Genomic DNA, 11499 nt, shown 5'->3' on the forward strand with positions numbered 1-11499 from the left:
TCCAGTCAGTTAGCTAGTTAGTACCTTGGGTTCAATATGCACATATGACAAAATAACCAGTTTCTCTCATTACATTTCAAACAGGACAGTGGTAACAGCAGCAGGCTAGATAATGTTAAGTTTTAGATTTTAAATAGCCTATATAAATTTCAATGGGAGCAACAGGACGGTCAAATATCGCTGATTTTACTACAGAGTTGGACGGATTGTAGGGTAGCAAACATAGTCGGGAAACATATTTTTCAACACAGCAGGTTACCTGGGTGTAATGTTTTTCAGCTAAAAAGAAACACAGTCTGACTCCTGCCTAACTATATAAAGAGTAACTGAAGGTTAAATGCATCTAATATGTCCTGTTTTAAGCCAGGCACTTACGCCGCCGCTCTGCTGCATTTCAGCCACTATCAGCCAGAGCAGGGGAGAGGCGAGCTGGAACAAACCATTTTGAGAGGGGGGAGGGGTTAGCTATACTTTTGTTGTTAAAATGTTCCGTCTTAATTAAGTACTGTATGCTTTTTATATTTTTAGTAGTGTGTCACACAAACAGCAAATATTGTCAAACAAAGTAAGAAGTCTTTGGGGGTGCTTTGATTCATTTTGGTTTGATTCAAATTGGCCTAAAATTGCCCCTGCCACTAGCTAAACAGAAGGCACAGGGTTCACCGCCACTGAAATTAATGGACAGCGGTCATTGTGTATGTAAAAAATGGCATGTGTTTGGAAATTTAAAGGGGCTGACAGAAATTTGTTTTTGGTTGTTTTGGCTAATTGTTCTCATCAGCAGTGACTGTCCTAGTTAATTCAGTTTGGATCAAAGTTGAAATAAAATTACAATTTAAAATTACAATTTAAGTTTGACATTTTAGTGCCACATGTCATTCTCGTACTTGCCATTCTCTACTGTAATGACTTATTCTTAGGTGTTATTGTTGTACAGTATAAGTAACATTTCAGCTATACCCGCCTACCAGCCATTTGGCTGGAAGGCGGGTTTTAAAGGTAGAAAAGCCAAATGGCTGCTCTCTGGGACTTCCAGTGTTTTAAGGGACAACTGAAGAAACGCAAGCGCTCATCAAGTGGTGGGCAGTAAACGAGAGCCTTTTTTAGCGGGAGGAGAAATTCTTTAAAGCAGCGGTCTCCAACCTTTTTTGCGCCACGGACCGGTTTATGCCCGACATTATTTTCACGGACCGGCCTTTAAGGTGTCGTGGATAAATACAACAAAATAAAACTAGTACCGGTACTGAAAAAAAGAAGATTTATTCATAACACACGTGAAAAGACCCACGAAAACCGAGTTAACGATAAAAATGATAACAAAATAATGCTGAAAACCGATAAAAACCCTGAAAACCATACATTTCACAACTGAGCCTCAACTCTCGCGGCCCGGTACCAAACGACTCACGGACCGGTACCGGTCCGAGGCCCGGGGGTTGGGGACCGCTGCTTTAAAGATTGGATGGGAGTATGTAATGATTTGAGTGCTTGTATTATTGCCTGTGTGTATGAGAAAGCATTGGAGGCACACTGGGAGTCTCCATCTATTTTATACATTTTATTGAAGTGGCAATGTGTCGCCTTTTGTTACTTATTTAATTATTTGTATTTCCTCTGGGACTTTGTTGGCTGTGCAGGCCTGGTCATAACTGCCAAACAGGCCAAAAACAAATGAAATAACTTGAAGGTAATCTTCCTTTTCCTGCCTGCCCTTGTTTTAATGGATTCACTTTAGTTTCTCAGGCTTTACATGTAAACCATTCTTGTTTTACACAAAATTGGGTTTGAGACTAAATACTAAAAAATTTGGTCCCCACCTCCCAACAAAGGGGTAGTTACAGACATCAAGCAGATACTTGTGCAGTAAACCTGGCTCAGACACAGTTTACTGACAGCCCCCTGTCAGCACTTACGTCCAAGTCTTCCCTCCAAGTCTCTTGGAGAACATCATGGGAGCAGATGATGCTGCAGAAAGCAGAGGCTAGATCTCGAGTGCTCACAGGAAGATTGATTGCCAGCATGTTTCTGGCCTTTGTGTGATGTCTATCGAATCTTTCTTCTACGTGATCTGTAAAAAAAATAAATAATTGAGCCAAAAGTCACATACATTTATTCTGTGCTCGGGAAGATTTTTGGGGGGGATAATAACTAGAAGAATAATATTGCTTTTGTTCTCATAAAGTTCCACACACTCCCACACTATTTGAGTGCTCATAGGAAGATGGATCGCCAGCGATGTTTTAAGCATGCCTAAGGTGGGCACAGTGATGTTTCTGGGCTTTGAGTGATGTCTGTTGAACACTTCTTTGACTTATTAAAAAAAGGAAGCAAAGAAAATAAATAGTAATTTCCAAAAAAAAAGTTATTTATTTGTACTTTATTTAAATATTACTACTATCAACGGCAGGAAATTACATTATTTTATTGGGTAAAGGTGAAAAAAATTAAATAACTGTCCTGTTATGCTTTAGCTGAAACTTGATGTTAAAATGTTTCATAATAACAGCCTAGTGTGTTTTACCACAGGCTGATGATATGGGGTCATCTTTGAGTCTGGGTACTGCAGGGATGGGTATCCTCCACATCCTGAGAGGAATAAGTCTGCTGGTGGATACACGGCCTGTTTGTACATCGGTGAATGCCGAGGGACAAGTGCATCTTGCACAGATCCTGAATTGCAAAGGTAAACACAAAGAAATGCACCTCTGGCTTCACAAATACCCTGCAGTATAAGCTGAAAAGTTTCATAATCATATATTTTTTTAGGTAACATGAAAATGTCATATCTGCTCTGGGAGCGTCATCCGTTTATGTTGATCCAAAATCTAGACAAGTCCAGGCATGTGTGAGAGCAGGAGCAGTGTGTTTTTTGGACATGTCTCAGTATTAGAAATACTACTATTATCAGCTGCCTTATTGTAGCTGATGCAAAAGCAAGACAAGGTGATATCCACTAAAAACTTCTTCACCGAATGTCTCATCCTTCATTTTATACATAAATACAAAGATCTTGTTCATTAGATATGTAGCTGACTTTCCTGTTGTTAGGCAGCTCATCCAAGGCAAGTCCTACTAGAGAAGTACATAAGAATATTATGAATAAATAACAACACACATTTAATCGAAAATTTAATATTCCCTCTTAATGCCCTGCAGCTAGTCAGAATAAATGCAAATGAGGGAAAAATCTGCATTATAATAATAATAATAATGACAGCTTTTTATTTTTTAACCAAAAGCACAGAAAAAACATCAGTAATGATCTTTTGTGTTAAAGGTATTAACATAACCAAAGGAGGAATACTTTTAAATAATAGAAAGGCAACTACAACAGGTAGAGGGGAACTATGCAAAGCTCAGACTTTATTATGGAGTAATAAGAGCAACATATAGAATTATCTATAGCGCTTTCTTGTTTGATGTCAAGCACAGCTGTTCATTGATTGAGAAGCTTTCCTACTGGGCGTGAAACAACCAGAAGGGAAACATATATGTATTTCTAGTTGGGAGTGGTTCCTGGACGTTGTGGGTTTCTTAGTTTTTTGCACACTTATGGGTGCACATCTAATTTTAATAATAGACAAAAGTAAGCTGAGTAAATACAAATTTCATGTGTCTTTTACATTACTGTGAAGGAGTTTTGGCCAACTGGTCTTTGCAGGATTGTTTTAATTCTGTCATGCTCTATACTGATTGAACTGATTCATGATCAGTTAAACTTTCCTTATCCACTATTGTTTTTCCTGTTATAAATTGTTGAAATGCAAGCACTGTCAAATATTATCAAAATGTTGCAATTTTATACCCTTAAAAAGCATCCGGCAACACTACAGTCTTTTAGTCTTGTTTAAACACTTGTGACAGATCAGTCATGCTGAGGTTGGAAGGTTTTCATATGTTTTGGCTCACAGCAGGGTCCGAGTTAACATTTGAGATCTACTAGGTTAAAGACATTCTTCCTCTCCCTCATGTCTCGACTGAGCTCTGGATACAGAGACGTTCTGCGTCTGCAAGAGAAGGACCCAACTGTTGTCTGTGAAGCGCCGGATCACTGTCGTTGCTCTGGCTTCTTAGACAGCAGATCAGCAGTTTGTATCTGGACTCTCTCATACCTCTCTAAGGTATTCCTGACCTTTTGGCAGCCCGCTTAAAACTTTAAGACAAGGGCCTTATTGACTGTCAGCAATGATTTATGTTAGTAACGACTGAGGGCGGGAGGAGAGTGAATAAGAGTCATGGAAAGAAGGTAACAGAGCAAAAACAAGCAAATTGGCAACAACTACCATCTTTCCCTTTATGTATAAAAATTCACACAGGGAGGGCAAGATGGAATGGATTACAGCAAAGTTACTTGTTGCTTTGCTCATTTTTTTTTTACTTGATCCACAAACCTTCTGTTAACCAGAACTAAGTGGCCAGTGGATTGGAGTGTTTTCTTATTACCCTTCATTTGAAAAGGCCAACTCAAAGGGTGCCTAAGTTACTAATTACACTAGTTTAGCTATTGGTGTTAAATGTTGCAATTATACCAATGACATTTCCCAGAAATAACACGCAATCAGCCATTTAAGACCTGCAGAAAACTTAAAAACACCTTGTTTGCTCTCTCACCTCTAACGTGATTTCAGATTTTGCAGTCTTCCTGCTTTTCTTGCCCAGTACACATATCTGTGCTTCTGTGCATTTCAGTTCACCACAAATATATATATATATGTGTGTGTGTGTGTGTGTGTGTGTGTGTGTGTGTATTGTGTGTGTGTATTTCTCTACTCCTTAGATGTTCTGACTGTTGCAACATACCACACATCAGGGCTTTTCTTAGATGTCTTTTCTTAATTTCAGAATACAAGATGTCAGGAATTCTGAAGCATGTTTTTTAGGCAATACACTTGTAGGCACAACTTTTCAAGCTCTTTATTTTTCCAGTTTTTCTCAAGATCTTTAGCCTGCTTTTTAACACAAGATACCACCTTTCCATCCAGATTTAGCATAAATACAAGGATGCAGGAAAAAGAAAATGTTGAATTAATATTAATGAATTAATATCCATCTACTGCTGTGGTCAAAGTATTACACATGGTTGGTCAAGATAAACAGTTTCCCAATTCGGTGCCTGTAATTGAATGCAGAAGTAGAAAGCATGAAACATGGGTTTAAAAAGGGCAAGGCACATCCCTAAGAGTGAAGAAAAAAAAAACATAAAGAAAAAATGGTATTGATGTTTTGCCCATTACTTTTTTTCTTTGGTCTATTGATTTGACAATGTTTTCATCTCCCGCTAGTTTTCATCTCTTCAGGGGAGCAAAAGCTTCAGTGAATGCTTAAAACACAAGTCTCCCTCAAATTGAAAAATGCCCACAAAGACAGGCAGATCATAACCATTTTATGCCAATCCTTTTAATGATCATACACACACAGACAAGTGGTCTCTCCTCAGGGTGAAAGTGTCCAAAGTCTGAGGCTAGACTCTGACCTCGGACTTTCAGTCTTTTGATCATCACCTGCTTATATACAGGATTGGGTGACTAGACGAATATACTGGCTTTCTGCAACGGACAGACTCAATCAGAAATTGTTTTTAGGGACCAGTGTTATTAAAGGGATTTCTATTATTTCAGTTTGCTAATTCAGTTGCCTCCTTAATAATGTATTCGATAAATAACTTGTAAAGCACAACAGATCAGCAACTTTTTTCCGCGATATATCTTGTAAAATTCTTGAAAGAACATTAATATTGGATTGCATTTATATAGCGCTTTCCAAGGCCCTCAAAGCACTTTACAATTCCACTACTCATTCACACACTGGTGGAGGCAAGCTACAGTTGTAGCCACAGCTGCCCTGGGGCAGACTGACAGAAGCAAGGCTGCCATATTGCACCATCGGCCCCCTCTGGCCATCACCAGTAGGTGGTAGGTGAAGTGTCTTGCCCAAGAACACAACGACCAAGCCAGACAGAGCAGGGGATCAAACCAGCAACCTTCCTGTTACAAGATGAGCTTCGCAACCCCCTGAACCACGGTCGCCCCTTAATCTCAAGGTTAGAATTTTTTTCAGTGAAGCATGTCACTGTGTTTAAAGTTATTTAATGCACCATAAAGAAAGGCAACAACGCAGTTAGCAGTGGTAACTGCTCCAGATGAAGTCAGATGAACTCTATGAAGTGTTGCTGACTTCAGATGTGCTACTAAAACGGTATGGCCCCTGATCTGTTCAGTGCCACATTGAACTCAGTGGTAAACACCACTTTAGATTTAAGTCAAACAATCAACATGTGATTCACTTACAGATTGTCAGCTTTTAATTCAAATGGTTTAACAAAAGTATTGTATTAACTTTTTAGGAATTACATCAATTTTTATACAGCATACACCCCCTCGTCTACAGGGCTCAAAGTAAGTGGATAATTAACTGACGATTGTTTCATGGCCAAATGAGGCCTCTCCCCTTGTTCTTTTATAACAGCATAAGCAGAGAGAAGATCTGCAGTTGATTGAAATTGTTTACTTTGGAAGCAGAATAGCTATCCCTTTATTATTTAATAGCTTTTCAACTGAATTGTCGATTTAATTCAAAAGAGAGGTCAATGCACCTGAAGGAAGCTGGAAAAAACAGAGAAATGGCAGAAAAATTGTCTCCAAATCAACAATCTGGTACATTCTTAAGGAGGCATGCACTGACCAGCTCAGCAATGCAAGAGTCTGAAAAATTTGTGCCATTTTCTAATACAGATGGTTCTGACTGTAAATGAAATACAGCCATACTTACTATGCACATGGTAAGCCAGACTTACCATGTGTAGTCTTGAATTTACAAAGGTTTTTCATCATAATACCTCGGGGAAATTAATATCAAGCACCACACAAAAGCATTGCTATACTCTACAGTTTGCTATGATCAAAGAAAAAAAAGATAAGGAAAATAAATAACTGAGAGTACTGACTAGCATGAACTGTATGGAATGACAGTTAAAAGGGATGCTGTGGACAAGTATCTTCCCGTGTGTTTTATGTCTCAAACACACCTTTTTTTATGTCAGTTGCTAACATTCCCATTGTTTGCCTCTTGTCTGAATTGATGTTTTTCAATTTCTTTAATCCTTTTTATTTTTCGACTCTATCCTATTCGCCTTTTCTTCCTTTTTTGCCATCTTTGTCTCCATTGAGATTTCACTTCTCTCGCCATGTTCACTTCATTCTGTGTGCTGATTGTTTCTACACTGAACCTTATCTGAAACTCCCTGCAGGATTGGTGCTGGGTAGAAGTGCACACACAGACACAGACACACACACACACACACACATATCCAACTCCTTTCTTTCTTACTACATACAGCTATTACACACAAAAACAGACGTGCAAAAACAAACTGAACAAACTGTCATGAAGCAACACACAAATAGCTTAGCAGAATTTCCTCTCTTGGTTTAGAAGAATTGAAATGTCACTGCAGTCATGATCACAAATCAATAAACCATTCTCAGCGCTGCCATTTTAGTGTGTGTGTGTTTGTACATGCTTTCAGGCCAAAACTCATGAAAATTTGGACATACCTCCCCAGTTTTCATTCAGTTTGTTTTAATCCCCTTAAACATCCCTTAACCAAGATGACATGAACTTCACTCATCTGCAGGAAAAGAAAAAAAACTTTGGCAGAAAAGAAAAAGATCTAAAAACAAGAAGCTCGTGCTCTCTGCAGTATTTCCTTTACAGGGAGTAGGTAGGCATTAGATAATATGTATTAATTTTTACATAACGGTACCTGATTAACACAAGCATACTGTATTATATTATCCTATGACATCTCTAACTAACTAACTAGACAGCTCACTCTCTTGATAATACATCAATGGACCTTGACGAAGAGGTCAGAGGGCCAAAATAATCTGATATTTAGATTGTCCATATATATATTCCCATATGCCATGTCAATAAAAACAATCACAGTATGAAACAGTTTAAAAGCTTCAGATCAGTCTATTGGCACTGAAAGACATGTCAGAGGTTAAACGGGACATTTATGTGATATTTTAAATATTTTAAAGGATGCTTCTCACCTATATTTTTTTCATCTGTAGTGTGTCTAGTCATCTTCTCATTGCGAGCAGGTCAGATTAAAATTTAAAAAAAATAATTTTGAGAATTCAGAAAGATTGGTAATGATATGGTGAAAATGTGCAGAGGGATATGTGGATCACGATACAAATCTGATTCATTCACAATTAATCCACGCTGACTTTGCTACGATTTCCTTCGTAAATATGGGATCCTCTTAGTTTCCACATGCTGAAGCACTTTGTGAATTAAGTATTTAGTTCTGGATTTTCCTTTGATCGGTGCTACAGACTGGTATCCTCCTCAATCTCCTGCTGGCTGAGTTCAATGTGTCACTGAACTCCAACATAGCAACGAACACCCTAATTTCCCTTGGGAGTGTTTCGCGTGCCCCAGTAATGGTGCATTGCCTTTTGTAAGGCCTAAGTGAAAGCATGAATAATTCTGGCACTATATTACACTTGATATGTTGTTGGAAAAGGCACGGAAGGTGATACGGGCAATGCAGGGCAGAATAAATTTATTAGTTATGCCACCTCAGCAGGGATCTTCTGCTGCAGCCGTTGAGATGCTCTTAATGGTTACTTTCAGCACAGCTTTGTATATTTAAAAACTTGATGGCAACAATAGACAAAAGTAACCAACATTAAAGAGTTCTTCCTGTATTGTTATTTTTGAAATAACCAATGATATAAAACAATAAAAATGACAATGCTAGTAGTAAAACAGTTTTAAAACCCTTTTTGTTAATTGGGGTTGACTCAAACATAATAATTTCTTGTTAATCAAATATTAAAAACTAACATAAAAATGCATTTTATTGTACAATGACCAGTAATATACTGCTGTGCCCCCCATCCTCCGCACAGGCCTGTTCTAAGCCATGGGAAAATCTTGCATTCCAGCTGCTCCAGCTCCGTTTCCTCTTGGCTGGATGTCCTGAGCAGTGTCTGCTGCTTGTACATCAGCATTTAAAAATGATTGATGGTTCCCATATCCTGTGAGATCAAGTCACTCTGGCCGATGTCAGACTTTTATATTTGGGAAAATGGTCTAGACGCTTTTCTGTCCGTGCACTTAAGATATGAGACCTGACATGCACTTAACTTTATGTACTGCAGACAAATAATAGTGAATAATTCCTGCAGAAGTTAGGTCTTAATAAATCAAACAATGTAAGTCTCTAATGCATTATCTTGTCATATTTGTGACACTATTTCGTATGGTGGCCTCATCCGGCGGTAAGCTGAGAGATCACAGACAAAGCCAGACACTAGAACATTTTAGAGGAGTTCAGATAAAGTCAATGATGTTCAAAAAAGTAGAAGAAATAACAGAAACACCTCTGTGAATACTGCAGTGCAGTTCAATAATACCACAAATCACACCCTCAATAAGCTCTATGGACACCTCTATCATAGAGTTTCAGCAATAAATAGCCATTATTATATACAGTACAGGCACTAGCTATTTGTTCAGTGCACCTGTTCAATTACTCTTTAACTCATATATCTAATCGGCCAATCACATGGCAGAAACTCAAAGCATTTAGGCACATAGACATGGTTGAGACAACCTAAGTTTAAACTGAGCATCAGAATGGGGAGGAAAACTGATTTAAGTGACCTTAAACGGGCTTGGATGTAGTTGGCAATGTGAGCGTTGGCATATAACTGTCTCCAGAGTATCCCTGTGACACACTGGAGATCTGTCTTGGTTGCACCCCACCTCTCGCCCTATGGTAGCTTGGATAAGCTCCAGCCGCCCCATGACCCTGATAAGGATAAGCGGTAAATCTCTGGGTTTTAATGGTCCAGAAAAGCAAAAATATCACGTGAGTGGCAGTTTTCTGGTAGAAAATTCCTTGTTGATGTCAGAAGACAATGAACAGACTCCTTCAGGCTGGTTGGATGTAACTCAAATAACCACTCATTGTAAACAAGGTATGCAGAAGAACATCTCAGCTTGCACAACATGTTGAACCTTGAAGCAGATGAGCTACAGTAGCAGAAAACCACACCACGTGGTCCTTCTGCCAGCTGAGAACAGGAAACTGAGGCTACACAAGCTCACCAAAATTGGACAAGAGAAGATTGGAAAAAGCTGCCTGGTCTTATGAGTAAACATTAAAACAAGGATCCACAGTGCTTTGTATCAGTGGTTTAAGCTGGTGGTGTAGGTTTGTGCTTGACTTTTCTCGGCACTCTTTGGGTCCCTTGATCTTCATTTAAACTCTGTCTTCATGACCACAGTGTATCCATCTCCAGAAGGACACACCATGCCAAAAACAAAAATCACTTAAACTTTACTTGTACAACACAATGAGTTCATTGTGCTCAAATTGCCTCCACGGTCACCAGATATACACTTTGGATGTAATGAGATGAGATTTGCGCAGCCAACAAATCTTCAGCAATTGTGTGGTGCCATCATGTAAATAGGGAAAGAAAATCTCAGAGAAATGTTTCCTTGTTGAACCTATGCCATGAAGAATTAAGGCAATTCAGAAGGCACAAAAAGGGCCATACTCAGTATTGGCAAGGCATCTAACAAAGTAGCCAATGAGTGCAGATAAAATGTATAAAACCGCATTTGTGCTTTATTCATTAGTGGTTAATAAACCATCAGCTATGTATAATAGTCCAGGTAGATGGCAGAAAAACAAATTACTTGGCACTTCCTAACCAAGTAACAGACACAGCTAAAAGAACCAGCAGGCAGCACAAACAAAAAAACAACACACACAGACAAAGGCAAGAAATATTAATTGTTAAAAGCCGTCTACTTAAAAGAACTAAGGGATTGGCAATGTGGCCAAATTACCACACATCAACAACACATCTGGCAGGAGCAGCTATATCTTCCATTCGCATGAACATCTGTATACTTCGTTCTTCCCAATTTAGAAAAAGTTTACATAAACAATATACTGTATGCTTCAAAGCTAGCTTCAATTCACTTAAAATTAATGCCAACAACAGCAGTCAGACAGAACAGACAGAAGCTAGAGAAATATGTCCGCCGTGTGTGTTTCATCCAGGCAAACAAAGCTTGAAGTCCCTGTCCTATTATTTATGCATTAGACACAAACAACGTCGGCAGGAGGTTGTAGGGCTAAATTAGCAGCCATGAATTGTGCAGGTAGTCTTTTCATTTAGATACAAGCCACAGAACTGTGACTTTGAATTGTTTGTCACTTTCAATTGTGTAGAAAACCTTAAATAACCCTTTCCATTTATAAGGTTAGCTAACTCTCTTTGAATAAGCTAGCTAGTCTCACGCACCTTTTGTGACCTTTCATGTATGACATAAAGTTTCTGCAAATTTGTTTTGCATTTTGCAAGATTCACCTAAACACTACAAATAAGGCTGAAATATAGTGATTAGAGAGCAAACATCTATAGGGAAGCAATTGCATCAGTTTGTTGCAACTCAATTTCTTTC

This window comes from Perissodus microlepis, chromosome 8, assembly GCF_051167445.1.
Source record: "Perissodus microlepis isolate ML-2025 ecotype Zambia chromosome 8, ASM5116744v1, whole genome shotgun sequence".
In the NCBI taxonomy this organism is placed as follows: domain Eukaryota; kingdom Metazoa; phylum Chordata; class Actinopteri; order Cichliformes; family Cichlidae; genus Perissodus; species Perissodus microlepis.